The sequence below is a fragment of the Chiloscyllium plagiosum genome, unplaced genomic scaffold (assembly GCF_037043375.1).
Source record: "Chiloscyllium plagiosum isolate Xiang-an unplaced genomic scaffold, Cpla_swu_hap1 HiC_scaffold_47, whole genome shotgun sequence".
Taxonomy (NCBI): domain Eukaryota; kingdom Metazoa; phylum Chordata; class Chondrichthyes; order Orectolobiformes; family Hemiscylliidae; genus Chiloscyllium; species Chiloscyllium plagiosum.
In genome coordinates, this window is record NW_028270185.1 from 49,763,696 (window position 1) to 49,790,486 (window position 26,791).

General features: G+C 43.6%; 1 non-coding gene across 1 annotated transcript; it reads right to left on the bottom strand.

Annotated features, from left to right (window-relative positions):
- Positions 1–11,712: 11,712 nt before the first annotated feature.
- On the bottom strand, positions 11,713–11,794 carry trnas-aga (transfer RNA serine (anticodon AGA)). Its single transcript has one exon. It is a non-coding gene; the product is annotated as a tRNA-Ser (tRNA).
- Positions 11,795–26,791: the final 14,997 nt, after the last annotated feature.

Sequence of the window (26,791 nt, forward strand, 5' to 3'; positions counted from 1 at the left end):
TACCTCAGGAAACCAAATCATTTCTGATTAGAGTGTACATCTGCTGAAGAGATACAGTCCTCACCATCAACACTTTCTTTGTTCTATCTGCCTACAAAGTTTACCACTTCTCATATTCGAGACAGGAATCCTGATTATAAAATGTTTTAAAAACAGGAACAATCTTCTGAAGCCATTTCCAATTTGAATTAGAATTTTTTTACCCTTTCACACGGTAACAGCCGTTCCTGAGGAAGGACTTTCCATGAGTTGAGTCCCAGGTCTGTGCAGGAAGCCGCTATTTGAAACGGCAGTGGCCCCTTTCTGTTGGGGGGCTTGTAGAGAATGGGGTCACATTCTGCTGCACGTGACCGTTTTACTCACTGCGGACTCAGGGTCAATCATGGATGAGTTCTCGTGGTTGTATTGTCAGAAGATGGTCGGTCTCAATACTTAGAGTCATAGAGTCATAGAGATGTACAGCTCTGTGCTCTTTTTGGGTTAGGAGAACCAACATTTCAACCAAATGCTCTGACCATTTGAGACACAGCAACTGGCAGCAAAATTGTGCGTGTACACTTCCAAACGCACAGTGCTCGAGAAGATGTGGACAGAAGTAGTTCTCATTGTTTTAAGAATCAGTTGCTCATGTACCCGTGTTTATCGCAGAGAGGGTGAGAGACCCGAGGAGTAACAAACACACCGTTAAAACAACATCAGGACCTATGTAGTTCTGTCATAAAAAAACTGCCTGCAGTTGTTCTATTGCAAAGTTGGGTTTCAAACCCACGACACAATAGAGACTGGACCCTAAACCCAGCACATGAAACCTCTCTGGATTAGTGGTGCTGGAAGAGCACAGCAGTTCAGGCAGCATCCGAGGAGTAGTAAAATCGACGTTTCAGGCAAAAGCCCTTCATCAGGAATACAGGGTTTCGCCCGAAACGTCGATTTTACTGCACCTCGGATGCTGCCTAAACTGCTGCGCTCTTCAGCACCACTAATCCTGACTCTGGTCTCCAGCATCTGCATTCATTGTTTTTACCTACAGTAAACCACTCAGCGACGCTCCCTGACGATAACTAAGCGCCAAACCTGTCAAGACTAATGTTTCAGCATCGCTTCACTTCAGGCCATTTCCCCTGACACTTTTTATGAACACATTCGCATAATTAAAAAATAATATTTACAACGATTTGAAAGGTTTGCACGGTGTGGACATTAGTGAGAAGTTGAATATTCTTCGACAGTTTTCCCTGGAGCTTCAGGCCTGAGGGATGTCCTTGGAAAAGTTTACAAAATCATGAGGTAGACGAGCAGAGAACATAGTCAATCTAAACTTTTTCAGAAGTCAGGTGAGTTTAAAGTGAGATAGCATGGGTTTAATATGAGAGCAGTACAATTTGAAAAGGATGTGAGCGATATTTTCTTTTAATACAGACATTTTTGTGCGTGTGGAATAAATTGCCACATTTAGTGGCAGAGTGTGGTGCACTCACAACACTCGAAAGGCATCTAAATGGGTATACAGACAGGATGTGTTCCTAGAGATAAGTGACAAATATTGGCAAATATGTTTAGATTAGTTACGGTCAACTATTCAGCAGGTGCAAGTTGGATAGGAAGGTTTGCTTCCGTGCTCGGCAATTCTGTGACACTCCAGTACCTGACAACAGTTTGAATAGACCACTTGCAAAAACGCATGCTGTTTGATACTAAGTCAGCGTGTTTGAATTTTATTTTTTCTTGAGGCGTAATGATTTGAACTGACACAGAGAGGAATGTTTTCCAGACATTTACAGACAATGACCATTCTCCTTGATACATTCCCAAGTTGTCCATCAAATAATTTCGTTGACTAAAAAAAACCCCACACAAATCGTGTTGTCCCCTCAACTCTCGAGTGAATCCAAAAACTTACAGCTCTTAACGTGGACCAGGTGCAGAGTAATTATCAGACACACAAACTCATTACTTCTGTCTGTGAGTCAGTGAAAGACATGTATGTCAAGAACTGCTCACACAAATACCATCGAAGCAATTCCAAACGGAGCTTCCCGTCATTCTGGAGATTTAGTGCATTGCCAAGTAACAGAAAGTGCTCAAGTAACATAAAACATAACAGAAATATGTACCATGCAAAGTGAATATTACCAATTATATTCTCGATTAAATTCGGTCAACAATGTGCTGGTGCCTCCATCTGCTTGAGCGAGCCAATCTCCAGCCTCCCTCACTAGAACAGTAACTAAGGAAATGAGAGAAATATAACAAGGTTTTACGTTGTGATTGCCCACCTTTTCGCCACAACAACAAAAAACGAGGGAGCAGATTCAGTGCAGGATCTGGCTTCACAACAGCGGTGAGATAACGACGTCCACTCACTTTCAGGGAAAGCTGTGAACTACTCACATTGTCCAGAATATGAATACACAGCGCAGGCTGTTTAGTTCCCATATTCTACTGCTGCCCCGACATTCATACGAAAATGTACCTTTCAAAGAGAGCGTTTGTAGCTGTGGAATGATAGTGGCAGCTGTTTCCCCTCGCTCTTACTGCCGCCTTGGTAGTGTTGGGGCTGGTATTCTCATCTTACACGCGGTAGTTGAGTGTGCAATTCTCTGTTGTGGAAAAGCGGAGTGTTTTGGAGCAGAAAGATGTGAAGTTCGGATGCTTCTGGAGTTCTTGTTGAAAAGTTCGGTGACGCGAGGAAGATGGTTTGCAGACTTTTCCTCGCCTGTCTAGGTGACATTATCAGCGCTGCAGAGGTTCCTGTGAAGCGCTGCTCTCATGTTTTGGTACGAATTCATTTGGTTAAATTCCCGCTGCTTCCGTTTGTTGGGATTGCAGATTGGGTCCAACGGATGGAATCCGTGGATGAGTGCCCTGCTTCTAGGAATTGTCTGGCAGTCTTCTGCTTGCCCTGTCCTATTATTGTTGTGCTATTCTAGTCGAATGTGTGGCCCTTGCCGTTTGGACGTATTGCTTCTAGGGACTGCTGGACTGACGCCCACGCAAATTCTTTGCCAAGAACCAATATCCACACACCTTCATTCGCAGATGCATGGCACACAAAGTTCGCAACGAGGATATGCTTTGAGGTAATTTTTAAATCATGCTTCCCTGTATTAAAAACAAATTCTGGAAAACGATATCCAGACTCCTCCGAACACTCGGACTGATGACAGCACAGAAACCGAGAGCCTCACACAGACAACAACTCACGAGAAAACAAGACCCAATACGTATCATGTGCAGGTCAAACGTGGTTGACGAGATTCCACGCAGGTACTGCACGAAACACGACATAGGAGAAAGAGGCTGACAACTAGAGAGCTGCATTCATAATTTCACCAGGACTGTTAACGCCTCGGACAGCTGTTCCTTGCAGTTATGCACAGAATATTGAATGTCTCTGATTCCAGGGCTTGGAACTCGGATGATATGACCGTCTGCAACACTGGTTACTTCCTTGTGTGAGGTAACTCCTGATGGAACACATGTAACACTCTATTGCTCATTGAGAAATATATCCAAAATAGGAGCTCATAGCAGCATTTCTGTTGTCTTTCTGGTGCTGTCCCTGACATGCCCTGTGGCACTGCACTTATTCTGTGTTTCCTGACGTTTCGGAACATGCTTCCACGATCGTATTATGGGCAGTAATGTGCATTTTCGCTTCAATAACGGGGGTGTGAAGCGGAGGTCCACCATTCTCTATTCTATTTTTCTCTTCTTATGCACAACTGCAATACAGTAAACGATCAATTCGTATTGTAAGGGAATATACAGAGGCGTGTGAAATACCGAAGTTTTAATGACATTTATGCAATGGTTAGCGATTACCTTGATTCAGGAAATAAGGATGTAAACTCTGTTTGGCTGGAGTTGAGAAACAGTGAGGAATGAACTCACAAGCATGTGTAGTTTACAAGCCCACTCGCAGTAACCACAAAGCGAAATAAATCATACAAGGAAAAACAATTGTGTGTGAGTGACAAAAATGGCAATAGTCATGCGTGATCTTAACTTCCCATTAACACTCTCGGTTCCATTGTAAAAACGTTTGGAGAACCATAATCAAAAACATCCCACATGTCCCATAAAAAATCACGAAGGATATCTTGGTAATTCATTACTCTCCTGATGACTTAATTTTGCTATTTTCTTGGAAACCATCTCTTTAATTGTGAGCATCATAAAAAGGCTTTTTATTTGCCAGCAAGAAATAAATATGTGATTAACCTTTGTTCGTTTCATGTATAAGGACACTGAGACTCCTCTGCACTGCACATCTTTTGCGTTTCTATCTATTGTAATAGTAGTGTGTCTTTTGATTCTTCCAAACAAAGTATATGACGTCGCATTCCCGACATGAAACTGCATCTGCCAAGAATACTCCAATTGTTGGAGGGAATCCTGAGGAACAGAATGTACATGTATTTGGAAAGGCAACGACTGATTCAGGATAGTTAACATGGCTTTGTGCGTGGGAAATCGTGTGTCACAACCTTGATTTGAGTTTTTTGAAGAAGTAACAAAGAAGATTGATTAGGGCAGAACAGTAAATGTGATCTATATGGACTTCAGTAAGGCGTTCAACAATGTTCCCCATGGGAGACTGATTGGCAAGGTTAGATCTCATGTAACAGCAGTGGACCTAACACCGACCCTTGTGGTATGCCGCCAGTACATGGATACCAAGAAGAACATGTTCCATTAACTACAACACTGTTTTCTATTGGCAAGCCAATTACTGATCAAAGCTGCAATCTCTCCCACAATTCCATTCCACCGCATTTTGTATAATAGCCTATTGTGGGGAACCTTATCGAACAACGTTCTGAAACCCATATACACCACATCAATCGGTTTACTGTAATCTCCCTGTTTGGTCACTTTGTCAAAAAAGTCAATAAATTCGTTAGGCAAGGCCGACCCATCACAAAACCGTGCTGACTGTCCCTGATCAGATTATTCTTTTCCAGATGGTCATAAATCCTATACATAATAACCTTTTCCAACACGTTACCAACAACTGCAGTGAGACTCACTGGTCTGTAATTATCAAGGTTGTCTCTGCGACACTTTTTGAACACGGGAACAACGTATGCTATGCTCCATTCCACAGGCACTATTCCTGTAGAAAACGATGATTTGACGATCGATGCCAAAGGCTCATCAATCTCTTCCCTTGCTTCCCAGATGTTACTAGGACAGATCCCATCCAGCCCAGGGGACTTGTCTGTTATCACACTCTGCAGTATTTTTATCACCTAATCCTTGTGAACCTCAATCTCTAGTACTCTGGACGCAAGTATCTCAGTATCTTCCTCGCCAACATTTTCATTTTCTATAGCGAACACTGTCGAAAAATATTTATTTAGCGCTTCCCCTATCTCCTCTGACTCCACACACAACTTCCCATTATTATCCTTGTTTGTCCCAAATTTAACTCTCGTCATTCTTTTAATCCTGACATACCTATGGAAAACCTTAGGGTTAACCCTGATCCTCTCTGCCAACAACTTCACATGTCTCCTCCTGGCTCTTCTCAGCTCTCTGTTTAGATCTTTCCTGATATCGTTGGAACCCTCGAGCGCTCTAACTGAGTTTTCACATTTTGTCCTAACATAAGACTTCTTGTTCTTCTGACCAGGAATTCCACTTCCTTAGTAAACCACGGCTCACGGGTTCTATATCTTCCTCCCTGCCTGACAGATACATACTTATCTAGGACACACAGGAGCTTTTCCTTGAATAAGCTCCACATTTTAATGTGCTCACCCCCTGCAGTTTCCTACCCCATTCTACGCTTCCTAAATCTTACCTAATCTTCCTAAATCTTGGGACTTGTGCCTCACAACACACTTCACATTCAACAACCAGATATACGAACAAATCAACGGAACACCCTTGGGCTCACCGATCTCGGGACTCATGGCAGAAGCCGTAATGCAAAGATTAGAGCTGTCATTCCGCAAATTCAACCCAAACACTGTTTCAGATACGTGGATGACACCATTGTAATCATTAAAAACACGGAAATAGAGAAAACACACAGGATCATCAACTCCACACTCACAGGAATCCGATTCACCAGAGAGGAAGAAAAGGGCAACCAACTCCCATTCCTAGACGTGATGGTACAGAGAACACCTAACGGAGAATTCACCACAAAGGTACACAGGAAAGCCACACACACAGACCAAGTCCTGAATTATGAGAACAACCACCCCAACATACACAAACGAAGTTGCATCAAGACACTATTCAAAAGGGGCACAACACAATGCAGCACACCAGAACTGCAAAAAGTGGAAGAGGAACACCTATACAAGGTATTCGCCGAAAACGGATATCCTCGCAATTTTATCAACAGATGCGTAAGGGATAGACCACGGAAAGAGGACATGCCACAACCCAAAGGACTAGCCACACTACCACACATCAAGAACATCTCCAAACTGACAGCCAGACTACTGCGACCACTAGGACTCTTAACAGCACACAAACTAACAGCCACACTCAGACAACAGCTTACCAGAACTAAGGACACGATATCCAACATGAGCAAAACTAATGTAGTATACAAAATCCCATGCAATGACTGCACAAAACACTATACCGGACAAACAGGAAGACAGCTAACGAACCGCATCCAGGAACATCAACTAACCATGAAACGAAGCGACCAACTATGCATAGTCGCCACACACACAGACGACAAGCAACATGAATTCGAGTGGGACAACACTACTATTATAGGGCAAGCCAAACAAAGAACAACCAGGGAATTCCCAGAAGCATGGCACTCATCCACAAACTCCATCAACAAACACATCGACTTGGACCCAATATACCAGCCACTGCAGCGGAGAGCTGAAACTGACAACAGGAAGCGGCAAGGACAGGCCACCATAAATGCCGCACGAAACACCACAGAAGCGCTTCACAGGAGGTTCCCAAGCACTGAGGATGCCACCTAGACAGGGGACGAAACGTTTCCAACAAAAACTTCCAGCTCGGCGAACAGAAACACATCATTGTCTTGAGTGTTCCAGAGTTTTTCATTGTCCCAGAGTCCAGATGAAGTTTGCATTCCTCACGTACGTGAGCGAGAATGACTTCAATGTCTCAGATCAGTTCCTGTCCCGAGAACATCAGAGTCAATGTCCCGTCCTCTACTCGGTCCGACAGTTCACACTTCTTCATTCTCCTCTGATTCCATTTCCCAAAGAGTTTCTCAAGATTTACAAAGCTGGAGCCTAAATTATATGGTTTGCTTCCTAAACATTTTTTCAACTGCCAACTGACAATATTTTCACAGTGTCTCTTCACAATCCTCTGGCTTGCACCATGTCCAGGGATGAGAAGTCCCCTTTGGTGGAGAGATTCCCGAGGCTGATGAGTTTCACTTTGGAACAAAAATGGTTAAGTGGCGATTTCCTGCGGTTGTTTCTAATGATGGAGAGGGAGAGGTGGGGAATGAGCACTTTGACGAGCAGGAGGAAGTGTTGCCACTGACCCGAGTCAGAGAACAGAGGACAGGGATTAAAGGAATCTAATGAAAAGCAGCAGTTCTGCTCAGGACGTTCAATAACAGCTGCAGAAACCCGATGTGTCGAGCAGTGTATCTGGAAAGAGAAACAGAGTTAATGTTTTAAATATGGAACATTTCTGATGAAGAACTCGAGTTTCCCAAGTCTAATCAAATTACCGGCCTGGTTCACAAAATAGTTTTTCTGAATTTTGAGCGATAATTGTACCAGCAGGAATGCATTCATAACGTAGTCAGCAGGATTCAGAACCTACGTGGGGAAACCCCAATGGATTTCTAATCCATCGCCTTAACAACTCGGCCATGACTACAGATGGCTCAGGCGGGTTGAGCATAGACCAAATCAGCCGTAATCTCATTGAAAGCTCTCGCTGTCTTGATGAGCGAAATGCTTCCATCTCCTTTCATACCTTTGCTGTCATTTGGAAGGTGCGAGACACCAATGTAAAAGAAGAAAAGCACAAAGGTAGTAAAAGATGTTTGCAGGCAAACTGAGTCAAAAATTTTTATTGAAAGGAAAATCACACTTGGCAATTTGCCATATCTCTTTGCGAACATGACCAGCAGAAGTAAGCAAAGGAGCTATTGATCTCAGTATTCTCGGACCTGAAGCAAACAAAATTTAGTGACATATTCATTTCTTTTTCTGGCGAACTAAATGATCTTTCCTGATGGTTACAATGAAAGAGATGGTTCCCAATAAGAGACAGAGATTAATTCGCATGTAGATATATTTCAATGGGACACGATTCATTTTCAGTCCCTAATTACCCCAGAGATGGAGGAGGTGAGTTACTTTTCTTCACTCTTCAACTCCTCAGCACGGAGGTACAAACATGAAACCGCTAGAGATAGAGTTCTTGAATTGGGAACCAGAGACACTGAAGAAACTAGGCTAAAGTGAGGACTGTAGATGCTGGAAACCTGACTTTAGATCAGAGTGATGCTGGAAAAGGACAGCAGGTCAGGCTGCATCCGAGGAGCAGGAGAGTCAACGTTTCTGTTGCCAGTCATGCTCCGCTGCACAAACAATTTTCGTTTTTGGCTCAGATTTCCTGCATCTGCAGCTATTTGTTTTATGTTTACCTTCATAATGTTTTGGACAAAACCAACGACCTGCCAGCATCGGAAAATCGGCAGACGTACTGGAACACCGATATGTTTGCTGAATAATACAACCATTCCATGAGCGGGAATACGATCCGGGCCACGGTGCTGAGAATATCGAATCCTCACAAGTAAATAACAAGAGAAGGCGATAGATACTATCGTACATGGTGTAAATAAAACACCCTGTCTGAACATTTTCGTTGCAGATTTTTTTCATATTGTCTTCGAAGATTTACAAAGTGGGAAAAGGCCATTCCGCCCGTGTGCATTGCGGCTAATCAGAGAGCCATCTATTCTAGTCGCAGTTTCGAACTTCGGCCCAAAGTCTCACGTGTTCTAATGTTTCCAGGTCAAATGTCAATGAGGTTATCCTATGTTCTTACATGTCACAATAATGGGACAGAAGTATAACGAATTGTAACTCTTTTGAGGAACTCATGCTCATTTTCACCCACAGAGGGAGACACACCAGAAGATACCGCCAAACAGACGGAAGTGTCCGTTGTGGAGAGCTGGAATTTGAAATGGACAATAGGACAAATGCAGGCTTTTCATGCGGAAGCACAGTGGCGATGTCCCGAGAAAACTTGACAGGGGAGCGTCAAAGTATACCACGGTTAAAGCAAAACAGTCCCCCTCAAGCCAGGTAGGCCTCGAAACTACAATCTTCTGATCCGAAGTCAGACACGTTCTCCATTATGCCACTGGCCCAAGTGAAAGGCTGGCAATTGGCAGAATGTCGATATGTAATGCGATGAACTTTCACGGAATCAGAATTAAAAAGGTGAACAAGCACCGAAGATACTCACCAACATTGCTTCACTTCGAAGTTTCGAATTTGTGAAGCAGTGCCTTTCACTGGCAAAGGAGAAACATTTGTCCTCAGCTGCCTGCTTCAGGGTCGCGTCCTTCTCTGCTGGAAGTTTCCATCGTTTTAAAAACAGTCACGACGCGATTTCATGATCCACTCCAGTGAAAACGTGTCATGGTGTCGTCCAAACAAGACCCTGCAGAAACTCGGCGAGAAACCTCTGGTCATTTCGAGCTCAGGATGTGGAATTAGACGAGATGCGTGACACCTTTTATTGGCGCCGCCACTTCACTGAAATTAGCGGCTCAAAACGAGCCGTTGTAAACATCAGCCTGATTTGTACCTTCCTGCAGTGCATTTGCTAAACAAAATCAGATCGCTCCCATCCGGCCCAGCTGACTTATCTTTTTTCACACTCTGCAGTATTTCAAATATCTCTTCCTTGTGAACCTCAATCTCTTCTCGTCTAGACGCAAGTAGCTCTGCATCTTCCTCGCCAATATTTTCATTTTCTATAGCGAACACTGTCGAAAAATATTTATTTAGTACTTCCCCTATCTTCTCTGACTTCACACACAACTTCCCACTATTATCCTTGATTGTCCCAAATTTAACTCTCGTCATTCTTTTATTCCTGACATACCTATGGAAGGCCTTAGGGTTAACCCTGATCCTATCTGCCAACAACTTCTCATGTCTCCTCCTGGCTCTTCTCAGCTCTCTTTTTAGGTCTCTCCTGATATCGTTGGAACCCTCGAGCGCGCTAACTGAGTTTTCACATTTTATCCTAACATAAGACGTCTTGTTCTTCTTGACCAGGGATTCCACTTCCTTAGTAAACCACGGCTCACGCGTTCTAGATCTTCCTCCCTGCCTGATAGGTACATACTTATCTAGGACACACAGGAGCTTTTCCTTGAAAAGGATAAAGTGAGGTCTGCAGACGCTGGAGATCAAAGCTGAAACTTTATTGCTGGAACAGCACAGCAGGTCAGGCAGCATCTAGGGAACAGGAGATTCGACGTTTCGGGCACATGCCCTTCTTCAGGAGAAGAAGGGCATGTGCCCGAAACGTCGAATCTCCTGTTCCCTAGATGCTGCCTGACCTGCTGTGCTGTTCCAGCAATAAAGTTTCAGCTTTCCTTGAATAAGCTCCACATTTTAATGTGCTCACCCCCTGCAGTTTCCTACCCCATTCTACGCTTCCTAAATCTTACCTCATTGCATCGTAAATTCCCTTCCACTAGCTGAAACACTTGCTCCGTGGATGCACCTATCCCCTTCAATCACGAAAGTAAACCTCAGAGAATTGTGATCGATGTCTCCAAAGTGCTCACCTACTTCCGAATCTAAAACCTGGCCAGGCTCGTTACCCAGTACTAAATCGAAAGTGGCTTCGTCCCTTGAAGGCATATGTACGTACTGTGTCAGGAAGCCCTCCTGCACACACTGGGCCAAAAATGACTCATCTATGGAACTCGTACTGTAGTGATCCCAGGAAATATTTGGATATTGTCTTGAGTATTCCAGAGTTTTTCATTGTCCCAGAGTCCAGATGAAGTTCGCATTCCTCACGTACGTGAGCGAGAATGATTTCAATGTCTCAGATCAGTTCCTGTCCCGAGAACATCAGAGTCAATGTCCCGTCCTCTACTCCGTCCGACAGTTCACACTTTTTCATTCTCCTCTGATTCCATTTCCCAAAGACTTTCTCAAGATTTACAAAGCTGGAGCCTAAGTTATATGGTTTGCTTCCTAAACATTTTTTCAACTGCCAGCTGAAAATATTTTCACAGTATCTCTTCACAATCCTCTGGCTTGCACCATGTCCAGGGATGAGAAGTCCCGTTTGGTGGAGAGATTCCCGAGGCTGATGAATTTCACTTTGGAACAAAGATGGTTAAGTGGCGATTTCCTGCGGTTGTTTCTAATGATGGAGAGGGAGCGGTGGGGAATGAGCACTTTGAAGCAGGAGGAAGTGTTGCCAGTGACCCGAGTCAGAGAACAGTGGACAGGGATTAAAGGAATCGAATGAAAAGTAGCACTTCTGCTCAGGACGTTCAATAACAGCGGCAGAAACCCGATGTGTCGAGCAGTGTATCTGGAAAGAGAAAGAGATAATGTTTTATCTATGGAGCATTTCTGATGAAGAACTCGAGTTTCCCAAGTCCAATCAAATTACCGGCCTGGTTCACAAACTAGTTTTTCCGAACTTTAAGCGAAAATTGTACCAGCAGGAAATCATTCATTACGTAGTCAGCAGGATTCGAACCTACGTGGGGAAACCCCAATGAATTTCTAGTCTATCGCCTTAACCACTCGGCCATGACTACCGACAGCGTGGGTGGCTTGAGCATTGACCAAATCATTGTAAGCTGCCGTTGACTTGATGAGATCAATGCTTCCGTTCTCCTCTCCCACCTCTGCTGTCAATTGTCAGGTGCGAGACACCAATGTAAAGGAAGAAAAACACAAATTTAGGAAAAGATATTTGCAGCCAAACTGAGTCAAAATTATTGATTGAAAGGACAATCCCACTTTGGCAATTTGCTAGATCTCTTTGCAAACATGATCAGCAGAGCTGATCAAGAGAGGTATTGATCTGAGTCTTCTTGGGCATGAAACAATCCAAGGTTAGAGACATATTCATTTCTTTTTCTGGCGAAGGAGCTGGTCTTTCCAGATGCTCACAATGAAATAGATTTTTCCCAATAAAAGACGGCAAATAAGTCCCATCTAACGCTGACACCATCGTGAGCGCTGCTGTTACACAATACCACAGAGTCAGGGTCAATTCCCGCCTCATGCAACTGAATGTGTGGAGTTTGCACATTCTCCCCGTGGCTGCGTGCACTTGCTCTGGTTTTCTCCCATAGCCCAAAAATGTACCGGTTAGGTGAAATGGCCGTGCTAAATTGACGTGGTGAATGGAGAGGAATGCATTTGGGCTGGGGCGGGTCGGTGTGGAGTTGCTGGGCAGAAGGACCTGTTTCCATATTGTAAGTATTCTAATCTACGGTAATCAATGGCCAAGGTATGACGCACGTTGTTCGATGTTGCATATATGACTTTTCGATTGTTTTTCTTCAAAGTTTCTTTACAATTGAAACGGGAGTGGAAGAAGGGAAATGAATGTCTCCCATAATTCTTGCCTTCTTTTAGCATTCACAGGCGGTATTTTTCCTGTATTTTTTTTCACACTGTGGTTACTGTTATTGTTCTTGTAAGCTACACCGGCTGGTTTCCTCTTTCCTCAATGTTCCTCATCTCTACCCAAACACATTTTCCATCCTTATCTCCTGAATCAATGTAATCTCTAACCATTGCATAATTGCCATGGAAACTGGGCTTTTCACACGCCTGTATATGTCATTTTCCAATATTAATTGATCGTTTACTGTGTTGCAATTGCGCATGTGAAGAAGAAAACAGCATAGAGGTAGGTGATCCTGGGTTTCAAACGCACCTAATTGCAGCTAAAACGCAGATTACTGCACACAATGCAATCACGGAAGCATCCACCGAATCGTCAGGAAGCACACAATAAGTACAATGTTGGATGTCATGTCAGGAACAGGACCAGAAACACAACAGAAATACGTCTCTTGGGTACTATCTTCTCAATGAGCTATCGTGTTTTACATATGTTCCATCGGGAGTTACCTCACACAAGGAAGTAACCAGTGCTGCAGACGGTCATATAATCCGGGTCCCAAGTCTCGGAGTCAGAGAGACTCAGTGCCCTGTGTGTACCTACAAGGAACAGCTGTGCATGGGGTTTATCGGGTAACTGAACTGCATGAATGCAGCTCGATGGTCGTCTGTCTGCTTCTCCTCTGTAGTTTTCTGTGCAGTCCCTGCGTGCAATCTTGTCAACTACGTTTGTCCGGCACAAGATGGGCATTGGTCGCTTGTCTCTGAGAGAGGCTGTTGGTTTATGTGTTGTCATAATTCCGAGTGTAAGGAGGAAACTGGTTGTCAGTTCCCAGAAACTGACTTTAATAAATGGAAGCGTGCTTTGTAACTTGCCGCGTGGCATATCCTCGTTGCGAAGTTCGTGCACTGCGAATCACGTTGCGGGACAATCCTACTTTGGCAAAGAATTTGTGTGGCAGTCACGAGTTGCCACGACCAGCTATCCCTAGTAGCAATACGGACAAATGGCAAGAACTACAAATTCGATTAGAGCAGCACAAGGTTAATGTGACAGGGCAAACAGAAGGCAGTCAGAAGATTTCTGGGTGCAGGGCAATCACCCAAGGTGCCTTTTCATATGAAAGTCTGTGCATCAGTAGAATCTGTAACCCAAGTAGTCTATGTTGGTTATTCATATTCCAGACAACTTGTGTTGTTCCCCGTTTATTCTGAAAGTGAATAGACATAGTTATCTCACCGTTATTTCGAAAGAAGATCCTGCATTGAATCTGTTCGACGTTATTTGATTCTGTGGTGAAAAGGTGGGCAATCGCGATGTGAGACGTTGCTATACTTTCATTTCCTTCATTACTGTCCTGGTGATGGAGAAAGGTGATCACCGGGGCATTGATGGCCTAATTTAATCATGGATACAATTGGAAATGTTCACTCTTATTGGTTCGTTGTTGTTCTGTTTTGTTTTATGATACTTGAGCACTTTCTGGGACTTGGCAATAAACTAAATCTCCAGTAGGTTTGGAATTGCCTCGCTGTTACTTGTGCGAGCGGTTCATGTCAGAGACGACTCACAGTGCATCACAGACAGCACGTAAGCTTCGGTGTGTCTGATCATGGTACTGCCTTTTCAGTTCTGATTCTGTTCCACGTTAAGAGCTGTCAGGTTTTGGATTCGCTGGAGAGGAAAATGGGTAATGCGATATGTGAGGTATTTTTCTTTAGCCAAAATCTTTGATGGCGAACTTGGGAAAGTGTCAAGAAGAATGGTCATTGGCAGCAAATATCCGGAAAACCTTCATCTCTGGATCGATTGGGCCCATCCACCCTCCGAACAAAATAGACAAACTCGCTGACTGAGTAACAAACATCATGCGTTTTTTTTGCAAATGGTGTATTCAAACCGTTGCCGATGGCTGGAGCATCTCAGAGTTGTCGAGCATGGAAACAAATCCCGCGAGCCAACTTGCCCTTGCTAAACACATAACCGAAAGTAATCCATACATATCTCACAATATTTGTGCCTTATCTCTCCGGGGTCTTCTGTCTATACACCCATTCAGATGCCTTTGAAATGTTCTGAGTGCACCAGACTCTGCCACTAAATGTGGCAATTCATTCCACACACAGAAAAGTTCTGTGTGAAAAACATGTGTCCCTCACATCCCTTTTAAATTTTTCCTCTCTCACATTAAATGTTTGCAATGTAGATTTGAACTCGCGTGTCTTGTGAAAAAGTGCTCCCTGACTATTTACTTTGTCTGTCTTCCTCATGATTTTATAAGCTTCTGAGAGGCCATATCTAAGCCCTGAAGCTCCTGGGAATCTGACGAAGCCTATTCAGTTTCGTTCTCATGTCCAAGCAGTGCAAACCTTTCAAATCCTTGTAAAGGTTTTCTAAACGTGCACTTGAAAGAAGTGTGTCCAGCTGCAGCACTTGCTTGACCGCGTGGTCACTCTGGAGCTGCGGGTGGACTCACTGTGGAGCATCAGCAATTCTGGAGAGTTATGTTGCCTCCCAGGTGCTCAGGCCAGGGATGTCGCTCATCGGCTGGAGAGCATTCGAAAAGGGGATTATGAACAGCCAGTTGTCAATGTGCATACAGGCATGAGATGAGGACCTGCAGGGAGAATTCAGGGAGCCAGGAGAGAAATTAAAAAGGAGGACCTCAAAGGTAGTAATCTCGCGATTAATGCCGGTGCCGTGTGACTGCCAGCGGAGAAATGAATTAAAAAAGGCACGATGAACACGTGACTTGAAGAATGGTGCTGCAGGGTGGGTTTCAGATTTGTTGGACCAGTTCTGGACAATGTGGGACTATAAGAAATTTGACGATCTACATCTGAACCAGACGGGAACGAATGTCTTTTCGGGAGTTTTTGCGACTGCTGTTGGGGAGGTTTTATACTGTTGTGGCAGGGGGCTGGGAACCACAAGATTAAACAAATCGGCAGTGCGGTGGAAACTGGAAACGCTAAGAATCAGGAAGATAACATTAATAATGGGAAGATTAGGCAGAGAGCAGATGAATGCAAAAGAACTGGTGGCCTGAAATGCACCAACTTAATGCATGGAGTATAGACAGATGAACTTAGGGTTTAGGTTGATGCCGGGGAATATGACGTTATTGCGATCACAGAGATTTAGTTGAAGGAAGGGCATGGTTGGCAACCAAATGTTCTAGGGTATAGATGCTTCAGATGGGACAGGGAGGGAAGAAAAAGGAGAAGGAGTTGCATTGCTGGTCAGAGATGATATCATGGCTGTGCGAAAGGAGGACACCATGTAAGGCTTGGGTCGTGAGACACTATGGATGGAGCAGTGAAATAAGAAGGGTGAGGTTAGATTTTTGGGGCTGTATTACAGTGAGCGTGAGGTGTAAGAAAAACATAGTTAAACAGATCATGGAAAGACGTAGAGGCAATTATTTAGTGTTGATTGAAGATTTCTGTTTTCCCAACATTGTCCGGGATACTCTTAGCGTCAGAGGTCTGGATGGGATACCATTTGTAGGAAGCCTCCAGGTGAGTTTTCTGGAGTGGTATATCAATAGTCCGACGAGGGAATAGGCCATATTGGATCTGATATTGGGGAATAAGCCAGGCCTGGTGATAACAGTTGCTGTGAGTGATTTCTTTGGGAAGTGTCCAATATTCTGTAAGTGTTAGAATACTCATTGACAAAGATCAGAGTGGTCATGAGGAAAGAGTACTATCCTGGGACAAAGCTAATTATATCAAAATTATGCAGGAGGTCGGAAATGTGGATTGGAAACAGCTTTTTGTAGGAAGGTCCACATTTTATACGTGGCAGGCTTTCAAAGATAGGTTAAATATAGTGCAGGGTAGGCATGTCCCGTTGAAGGCAAATGATTCGAAAGGCAATATTCGTGAACTGTTGATGACAGGACAATTGCACGACTCGCCAAGAGGAAAAGGCAAGCATGCATAACGCCTCGGCAGCCAAGAACATAATGGTCCCTGGAGGAACATGAGAAGAGTAGGACAAGTCTGAAACGAGGAATGAAGGGGGTTAAAAGGGGTCATGAAACAACTTCACGCTAGCACAATTGAGGAGAATCCTAAAGTCTATTATTCATATATAAGAAGTAAATGGGTAACCAGAGAAAGGATTGTTCCACTAACGGAAAATGAACGAAGGCTGTATGTCGAATCTGAGAGATTGGGTATGATTCTGAATGTTTATTTTGCATCAGTGGTCACTGAGGAGAGGAACATGGTGAATGTTGAGTCTAGAGTTAGACATTTGATTAGTCTGGATCATGGTGACATAAGAAGGGAAGCTGTGTTGGGCAGGCTAGTGGTAATTAATGTGGACAAATCCCCAGGAACGGATGGGATCTATCCCTGGTTCCTGATTGAGGTCAGAGAGGAAATAGTTGGGGCACTGGCAGATATCTTCGTGGCATGCTTCAGCACAGGTGAGGTTCTGGCTGACTGGAACGTTGCTCATATTGTCCCCTGTACAAGAAGTATATAGGGATATTCTGGATAACTACAGAACAATGGGCCTAACATCAGTGTTGGGAAAGTTGCTGCAGAAGGTACTGAGGGATAGGATTATTCATATTTACAAAATAATGTGCATATCAGTGAGAGGCATAGAGTTTTTCAGGGAAGTGCCCAAGTTGATAGATGAAGCAAAGGTTGTTGATGTCACATACATGCACTATAGTAAGGAGTTAGATAAGGTAACCAAATACAGAACGTAAAGTAACATGGTGTGCAGCGTGTTCTAGACAAGTGGATAATTAATTAGTTGTGCAATAGGAGACAGGGAGTGGCAGTTGAATGAGTTTCGGGAAATGGAGAAAGATGAGCAGTAGTGCTCCACAGGGGTCAGTGTTGAGGCCACTTTTGATTGTGATATACATAAATGATCTGGAAGACAGCACTGTTGGAATGATCAGAAAGTTTGCAGATGACACGAAGATTTCTGGACTAGCAGAAAGTATAAGTGACCGTTAAAGAGTACAGGAGGATATTGATATACTGAAAATTGGACGTAAAAGTGGCAGCTGGAGTTCAAAACAGACAAATGTGAGGTGAGATATTTCGGTTAGTCTAATTCTAGATGGGGTTATACAATGAACGGAAGAGCTTTGTGGAAAAAATATTGATGGACAGAGAGATCTGTGAGTACAGGTCCATTATACACTGAAGCTTGCTGCACAGGTGGATAGAGTGGTCAAGCAGTCATATAGTATGTTTGGCTTCATTGCATGGGGTATTGAATAGAATGGCTGGAAAGTCATGTTGAAATTGAACAATACATTGGTCTGGCCACACTTAGAATACTGTGTAAATTTCTGCCGCCACATTACCAAAAGGATGTGGACGCTTAGGAGAGGGCACGTAAAAGGTTTAAGCGGATGTTGCCTCGTATGTAAGGTGCAATCTAGGAAGAGAGGTTGCGTAGGTTAGGTTTGTTTTCATTCGAAAAAAGGAGTTTGAGGCGGACCGTTTTGAGGTTTACAAAATCATGAAGGGTACAAACAGCGTCGATAGAGAAAAGTTTTATTTCCCAGGTTGAAGGATTAACTACCGAGAGGTCACGCTTTCAAGGTGAGAGGTGAAATGTTTAAGAGGGATACACGCGGCAACTACTTGGCACAGCGCGTTGTGAGTGTCTGGAATGCGTTCCCAGCAGAGACGGGAGAGGTAATCACGGTAGATGCATTTAAGATCCGTCTGGATAGATGCATGAGTAGGTGGGGAGCAGAGGGATACAGATGCTTAGAATTGGGTGACAGGTTTAAACAGTAGATTTGGATCAGCTCAGGCTTGAATGGATGAAGGGCCTGTTCCTTGTCTGTGCATTTTCATTCGTCTTCCTTCTTAAATTACGCCAATTTCGTTACAAAATTTGCGAGTTCTATGTGTCTGAAGTGAATCGATGCTGAAACACTAGTCATAACAAATCTGAGTGTTGGATTTTGTGTGGTAGCGTGGTCGAGCGGTCTAATATGCCGGATTTTGAAGCTTCAGTTTCTATCGAATCGTGGCTTCAAATACCAAAATCGTAAGTGCGCTACTATGTGGAGATGTATGTGAGAGAACTGCGCATTTGTGGATTCCTTTTAGTTTGAGTATTTGCAGCTCCTCAGTATGCTTACCCTCTCGGTGATAAAATCAGCGGCCGTCTCTGAAAACAACGCAAATTCCTGCTGTCCGACGTATCCTCATATCCCGTCGATAACTTTGCTTTAGGATATCTGCGTTGCCAGTTTCTGTATCTCAAATGGTCAGCACAGTTGGGTGAAATGTTGGTGGTTCGAGCCCACCCAGGGAATAAGCCTCAAATATTTCAGCACAACCATTTACCCCGACCATATATTGACATTGTAACCGATAAAACTCATCCATGATTCACCCCAAGTCCGCAGGGAGTGAGACGTTTACACGCAGCAGAATACGACATCACTTTCTCCAAGCTCCCGATGCCAACAGAAAGCGGCCACTGCAGCTTCAATCAGCGACTTTCTGCCAAGCCATAGGAAACAACTCGTGGAAACTCCTTCCTTAGTAACAGCTCTTTCCGTGTGAAAGGAGCAAAACTTTCACTTTAAATTGGAAAGGGCTTCAGGGCATTGGAATGTTGATCCAGTTCTTGGAACGTGTTATAAATAAAAATCCTGACTTGACAATAAGAAGTGGTCAAGGTTTTAGGTAGAAAGGACAAAGAAAGTGTTGATTGAGACGACTCTGTCTCGTCAGCAGATGGGAAATGCCCAACACTGTAAACGGAAATGATTGGGTTTCCTTATGTAATTTCCCGACGGATTTACTGTCTGTCAGAGTGATTGGAAATCACATCAGCGATATAATGGTGAGGATAAACATATTACGGGTAAAATTATTACGGTTGAACCTTAAATCCCGGGACAAGTGTTAAATCGGTTGTAATGCTTTGAAGGAATAACTGAAGTGAAAGGTGTGAATGATATTTTTGTGATTAGGAGGAATGAACTGGATCCTAACAAATTGCAGATGAATTATGCTCGCAATATAATAGCAAACTAATCCACAGTGCACCGTGCTAGGTTAGCTCAGTCGGTGCAGTGTGAGATGCTTAATCTGAGGGTGGTGTGTGCAAGCCTCACAATGGGCGCTTTCACCGCTTATTACAATTCCGGCTCTTCGTTCCAAGTGCAGTATTGCAACACTTCGCAGGGGTATGTTCTTGCTGCTTTCATTGACACATCTGTCCGCCTGCTTTTGATCACACGTCGGTTTCTGAGTGAACACTGTTTCCATTTTACTGGAGGCGCCAGAGACAACTTTATCAGTGCAGCCGAAAATACAATGAATGATGTCCATTTCAAAACGTGAGGTTCCAAACCAACCGTGCACCACCCAAAGTGTTCAAAAGCACGGAAAGCGAATGGCCACTTGCTAGGGGTCTGACAGAGACGGATCAATGTCACATGTCTTGAACCAATTTTCAGTGATTCAGATTGTTCTGATGAAAACAGAAGAGAACTCTCCCTCAACGTTTCGCAATTGTTCTTCTTGCGTTTAACGTAATGAATAGTATATTGTCAGTAACGAGAGTGGAGGTGCGGCAGGACCGTGAGGTTTCAGTGTGGGACATAGACACAGTAAGTCAAATATCCCCAGCGCACGGGAGAACTGTTTGGTCCAGGATCACTACCACCTTCTGTTTCTAAACCAACAAATGAAATTACTGGAAAATCTCAGCAGGTCTCGTGGCATCTTGGAAATAAAAATCGATTTAAGACTTTGGGACTAGTGACACTTCTTTTCCATGTCCATCTCCACCTACTTTTGCACACTCTTCCTTTTTATTGAATGTCTCCTGACTTCCAACTTTATATTCAGCTTCTCTTTTATTACTTCCTCTCCAACCAGTTTCCAAGTCTCCAATTTTGTATTAGAACTGTTCCATCTTTCACATTGCCCAGGACTTCGAACTGAACAAATAACTCTGTTTCTATTTCCTTAGATAGCAGATGGCCAGAGACTGGAAGGCAGTGTTGTTCCGACAACTCACCCATGATTCACCCCGAGTCGACAGGGAGCAAGACGTTTACACGCAGCAGAGTACGACACCATGTTCTCCAATCCCCCGATGCCGACTGAAAGCTGCCACTTCAGCTGCAATCAGGGCTTCCTACCAAACCCTGGGATACAGCTCGTGGAAACTCCTTTCTCATTAACTACTCTTCCCGTTGGAAAGGAATAAAATTTCCATTTTAAATTGGAAACGGCATCAGGAGATTGGAAGGTTGTTCCTGTTCTTGGAACATGTTATAAACAAAAGTCCTGTCTTGAAAGTAAGAAGTGGTAAACGTTTTAGGCAGGAAGAACAAAGAAAATGTTGATTGTGAGAACTCTGTCTCGTCAGCAGATGGGAAATTCCCTATACTGTAAACATGAATGATTGGGTTTCCTAAGGTAATTTTCCGACTGATTTACTCTCTGCCAGAGTGACTGGAAATCAGTTCATATGAAAATATTCGGGTTGAATCTTAAAAGCCGGGACAAGTGTTAAATAGATTGTAATGTTTTGAAGAAATAACAAAAGTGAAAGATGTGAATTATGTTATTTGTGATTGGGAGGAATGAGCTGGATCTTTGCAAATTGCTGTGCCAGGTGAATTATGCTCAGAATGAAATAGCAAACTAATTTATCGTGTCCCAAGCGTGGATATCTCAGTTCGTTGCAATGTGAGTTGTTTAATCAGAGAGTCATGCGTCCAAGCCCCATAATAGTAGTTTTCACTGTTTGATAGAGTTCCAGCTCGTCGTTCCACATGCAGAATTGCAAGCTGACAAATATGTCCTCCTGCTTTGATCACATGTCGGTTACTGAGTGAAAACTGTGTGCACTTTACTGGAAGCGCCAGATACAACTTTATCAGTGCAGCTGAAAATACTATGAATGATGTCCATTTCAAAACATGAGATTCCACTTCATCCGTGCACCAACAAAAGTGTTCAAAGACACAGGACGCGAATGGCCATTTGTTAGTGGTCTGACAGAGACGGCTCAATGTCTCATTGGTCCTGAATAAAAATTAATTGATTCAGAATGTGCTGATGGAACGGAACGGAGATCTCCCTGTACATTTTGCAAATGTTCTTGTTGTGTGCTCATATAAGTTTATATAATGAACAGTTTATTTCCAGTAACGTGGGTGGGGGTGGGGAAGGATTCTGAGGTTTCGGTGTGGGACAGACGTGATCTAATCGAACGGGTAAGTCAAATATTCCCAAAACATGAGAGAGCTGATTGGTTCAGGATCACTCCCATCTTCTGTTCCAGAATCAACAAATGAAATTGCTGGAAAATCTCTGCAGGTCCGGTCGCATCATGAAAATGAAAACCGAATGAGATTTCGGGACTGGTGACACTTCTTCTTCCATCTCCATCTCCCTCTGCCTTTCTACAAACTTCCTTTTTACTGAATATGTCCTGACTTCAAACTTTATATTCAGCTTCTCTTTTATTGCTTCCTCTCCAAACATTTTACCAGTCTCTGAAATTGTATCATGCTTGTTCTATCTCTCACTTTGCCCAGGACTTCCAACTGAACAAATAACTCTGTTTCTATTTCCTTAGATACCAGATGGCCAGAGATTGGAAGACATAGGAGGACGGTTAGCGCTTTCAGAATATCTAGTCTGCTCCGCCATTCGATTCTGCCTTATATCATTCTTAACCCCATTCTCCAGTCCTCTCCCTGAACACTTACTCCCCAGTCTTAGGATCCAGTCTTTTTCGCAGAGTGGGTCCTAATCGGTCGCAAAACCCTCCACATGTGTTGGCAGCTGTTATACCGTGTCAATGTGTCATCAATCTCAATTTCAGTGATTCTCGGCAAACACGAACTGTTGTGAGCAGCTCGATCAGGTCTCTGGCCACACTGTGATCCTGCGGGGGAACAGTAATCATCTTCATCTCCTACGCGAAGGATCGACGCTTCAACAAAATCGGACAGAAAGAAAGATAGGCTTGTGTGTCAAGATATGTGGAGTTAATTGCTTTCTGACCTGGTCAGTAAACCTTACTCTGTATATCCCCACACATTCCAGCTGTTGTGATGAAAGGGAATAGAAGTGCAATTTATTGCCATCTACGCTATTATTCGATATGTATTCTTCCTTGTTCTGAATATGCAGGGAGTTTCCAGCACTGATGGTCATCATTTCTAAGAGTGCATGCTGCGGGCCCTGATCTTTTCAGGAGAGTAGCAATATCACTTTGTGCGAAAGTGGCCCAGTAAAAAGCTTAGAAGATACATTGTTGTTCCCTCTTTCCGGGCGACAGTCTTTCATATCATGATCGATGGGATTTTAATGCATTCTCAGCAAACCTTGTTTTGAATTTACTCGCCCAATACTACTGTAGTGGTGAAAATAATATAATTCCGAATACCTGCTGCGTGAATTTCATTTTCAAATTTTTATTCGCAGTGGTCCTTCATGTGTGGTGATGTCTATATCACTGCTGGCCATCCTGTTTAAGAGTGCCGTTACATATGTTCCTCTGTCTTGGCGCTGCAGGGAAAATTGTCTGCAGCTTTTCAGCCAATATTTCCTTGATATTTGAACATGTTATTCTTTATTTTTTCAATCATGTCCACTTTAAGGACACAGTTTACCGACACTGATCCTTTCTGTAACAACAGTACCGCATTTGCTTTACACGCGAAGTTGGCCTGGATCAGTAACAAGGAGAGCATTACTTACCGTCTGTCACAGCGAACACTGGATTCATGATGTTAGTCTCTGTAAAATGCATCCGAAAATGTGCTCTGAACGCTTCATTTGAACACTGTCTGGCGTTTCTCAACGTGTGTCAACCAAAACCAGAAATCCTCAATCATAGTTTGGAGCAGTTCACATATTCGAGTTTCGAAGCAGCAGACACGGATACAGTTCATTCAGCCAACAACAGGAATGAAAAGATTTACAGGCACAGATGAACTGTCGACTCTTGTTTTCATACTGTTACTAATATTACCGTGTGGCCTGAAGTCTAAGCCATGTTGTAACTGAAAATGAGGAAATCACAGACAGGCTGCCGAATGACGCAGTATGTATTTTGTTTTCTTGTTCTCACAGAGTTCCAGGAAAGTATGACAGCGAGGGAGAGGAATGTAAGTCAAGTGCAGCTCTGGTGAAACTCCTTCTGTCTGATTCAGTCATCAACAAGAAACGTAAATGCGACTAAAGCGGGAAACTTTCTCACAACTCGAACAAAGAGCAATCACGAAGAGTGACCACCTCCTAGACATCTCAGATCGCCTTTGACCTTCCCTGAATATGTATAGAATCTATTTTTCGTACACCTGAAAGTTAGAACTGTTTGATTTACCGACAATAAGTGAGTCGCATGTCCTTGATTCCACATAGGGTTCCATCTCGGTTTGCAGCCAGGTGGCAGTTGCTCATGGCTCTGCTGGATAAGGCACTATTATGGAGAAAGAAAAGGAAAGTTGGAACTCTTATTGGCTCTGGGTTTCGAATAATCTTGCTACGTGTTCTGCCATTCTCGGATTCCAGTGATAAACCAGTTTTTCAGTTCATCCGAGCAGCAGGAGAGTTGGCGTTTCTGGCAGGAGCAGAATTCATCATCTCCAGTGATCACTTTATCTGAGGAGAGAAAATGAACAAAGTTTCACACAGTGACTAATCGGAATTGCATTCCGTTTCAGCATGGTGGCAGATATGGGCGAGCAAATTCAAAGCCAGATTTGCTGATGAGAACAACAAGCACGACCGCTCAGATAGAGCAATTCCTTCCCACCGCTTATTCTGCAGAACCGGTGCTGTTACTCTGAGTATGCTGCAGGGTATCACCATTTACATGCTCTTGGGTTTCCGGTTTTGGCCTGTGTGCTCGCGTGGCTGAGCAACCTGAGACTCTGATTTCAGATTCCACTTCTTAAGAAGGCTTGTGTTTGCGTCCCTGCGCGGCCACGTGTGCTAATGGACTAAGCTGGCAACGTTTTGCAGGAATGAGTTTTGTTAAAGTTGAACAGAAAAAAAAGCAGTCATTTCTTCTAAACCGGCTGTGATGTGGCACAGCAGAAAACAACCATCATGTCAGTGCCCATGTTTCCCCCTTGTGCTGTAGTTGTCACGTTCCCCTCCAGCACGAAAGGCCACCAGCATAATATGCGACTCAAAAACAGGCTGCGCCAATCTTTCAAATTCCAGACAATTTGCATTTTTCACTGTTTCTCTGAAAGTGAATGGAGATATTTATTTCCCTGTTTATGTGAAATTAGGTTCTACATTGAATCTGCTTGCAGTTTTCTGCTGTTGTTGCGAAAAGGGGGGAAATTGCGATATGAAACTTGATTACTTTTCCTAATTTCCTTAATTTCTGTCCTGATGAGAGAGGCTGGTGATTGGTCCTCTCGATCCGGTGGAGACATCAGCCCAATTGTTAACCTCATCTAATCGAGACTGTAATTGGTAACCTTCACTTTTCATGGTTCATTGTTAGTCAGTTCTGATTCATGTAACTTGAGAACTTTTCTGGAAGTATTAGTGCACTAAGGCGCCAGTACGTTGAAAGCACCATTTGGAATTGCCTCTCTGCAATTTGTGTGAGCAGCGCATAACCCAAACGACTCGCTCTGCCTCACAGACAGCATTCATGAGTCCGTGTGTCTGAAAATAGGCTCTCTTTGTCAGTTCTGCTTCTGTTTCTGGTTTGTTAGTTTTTGGTTTCGCTGAAGAGCCGCGCGGGCAACATGATTTGTGAGCTATGTTCCACAGCCAGAATCTCCCACTGACAAGTTCGGAATGTGTCAAGAAGAATGGTCACTGGAAGCCTAAGACCAGAAAAAAATTGAATCGTTGCTGGTATTAACCGAAGCAGCCAGTGGGAGTTATATCAAATGGGAGAGTACTCTCTTTGCATGCGAGAGATTGCGGGTTGTTAGCTGCGTTCTCCACCCCCTTTTAGGGCGGCGCCGTCGCTCAGTGGTTAGCACTGCTGCCTCATAGCACAAGTGTTCCACGTTTGATTCCTGTGCGTCAGTTTGCACATTCTCCCTGCGTCTGCGCAGGTTTTTTCCCAGACTGCAAAGATGTGCAGGGCAGGTGAATGTCACATGCTAATTTGCCCATTATGATCGGTGAATTATTTCGAGGGAAATTGGTTTGGGTGGGTTACTCTTTGTCGGGTCGGTGTGGACTAGTTGCGCGGAAGGGCCTGTTTCCATACTGTAGGGAATCTAATCTAACCATCTTCCAGAAAACTAGCCCAACGCACTGACCAAGTGATGAGTGCCTATTCAAACTGATGATCGCCACTGCAGCATCTCAGAGGGGCTGAGCCCGTAAACAACCGCTCTATTTGCCAAATTTCACGTTTATTCTTTTTCAACTTTCCTGTCAGTATAAAGATCCATATGTCTTTGAAATGTTGAGAGTGTACCAGACTCCACCACTAAATCAGTCAATTCATTCCAAACATGCAAAACTTTCTGTGAACAAAAAATATCCTTCAGATCCCTTTTAAATTTTACCACTCTCCCCTTAAACCTGTGTTTCCCTTGTTTTGAACTTGCCTGTCTTGGGAAGAAATATTCATTGACCATTTACACTCCCGTCTACCTCATATTTATATAAACCTCAGTAAGTGCATCCCTCAGCACTCAAGCTCCAGGGAAAATTTTCACATCCTAATCAACTTTAAGCTACGATCCAAACACTGTAAGCCTTACAACATCCTCATACGTATTATCGAACTTGCGCCAAGTTCGCCAGTGAAAGTGCGTGTGTTAAAGTGCCTGAAGTGAGGCGATGCTGTAACACTCATCCTGAAAAACGTGGTTGCGGGGGTTTGTGTGGCAGCATTGCAGAGGTATCGAAGGAGCTGTCTTTAAACTATAACCTCGATCCAGTCATTGATTTGAATTCCCACCACGACCAGAACCACAGGGGAAGTAGGGTACTCTGTTTTTTATGAAAGACCTATAAACATTGAGATGTCAGGATTTAATGCCATATTCGGCTTTTTTTGACGGGAACTTTCACTAACTAAGGCAGAGGGACTGCCCAAGCTCAACGATTCAAAACTATGCGTGCATTTACTTGACTATTCAACACAGGAAATCGGACTCAGTTTTGTTTGTTTCACAGATACTCGGAGAAAATTTAAAACAACCTCCAGT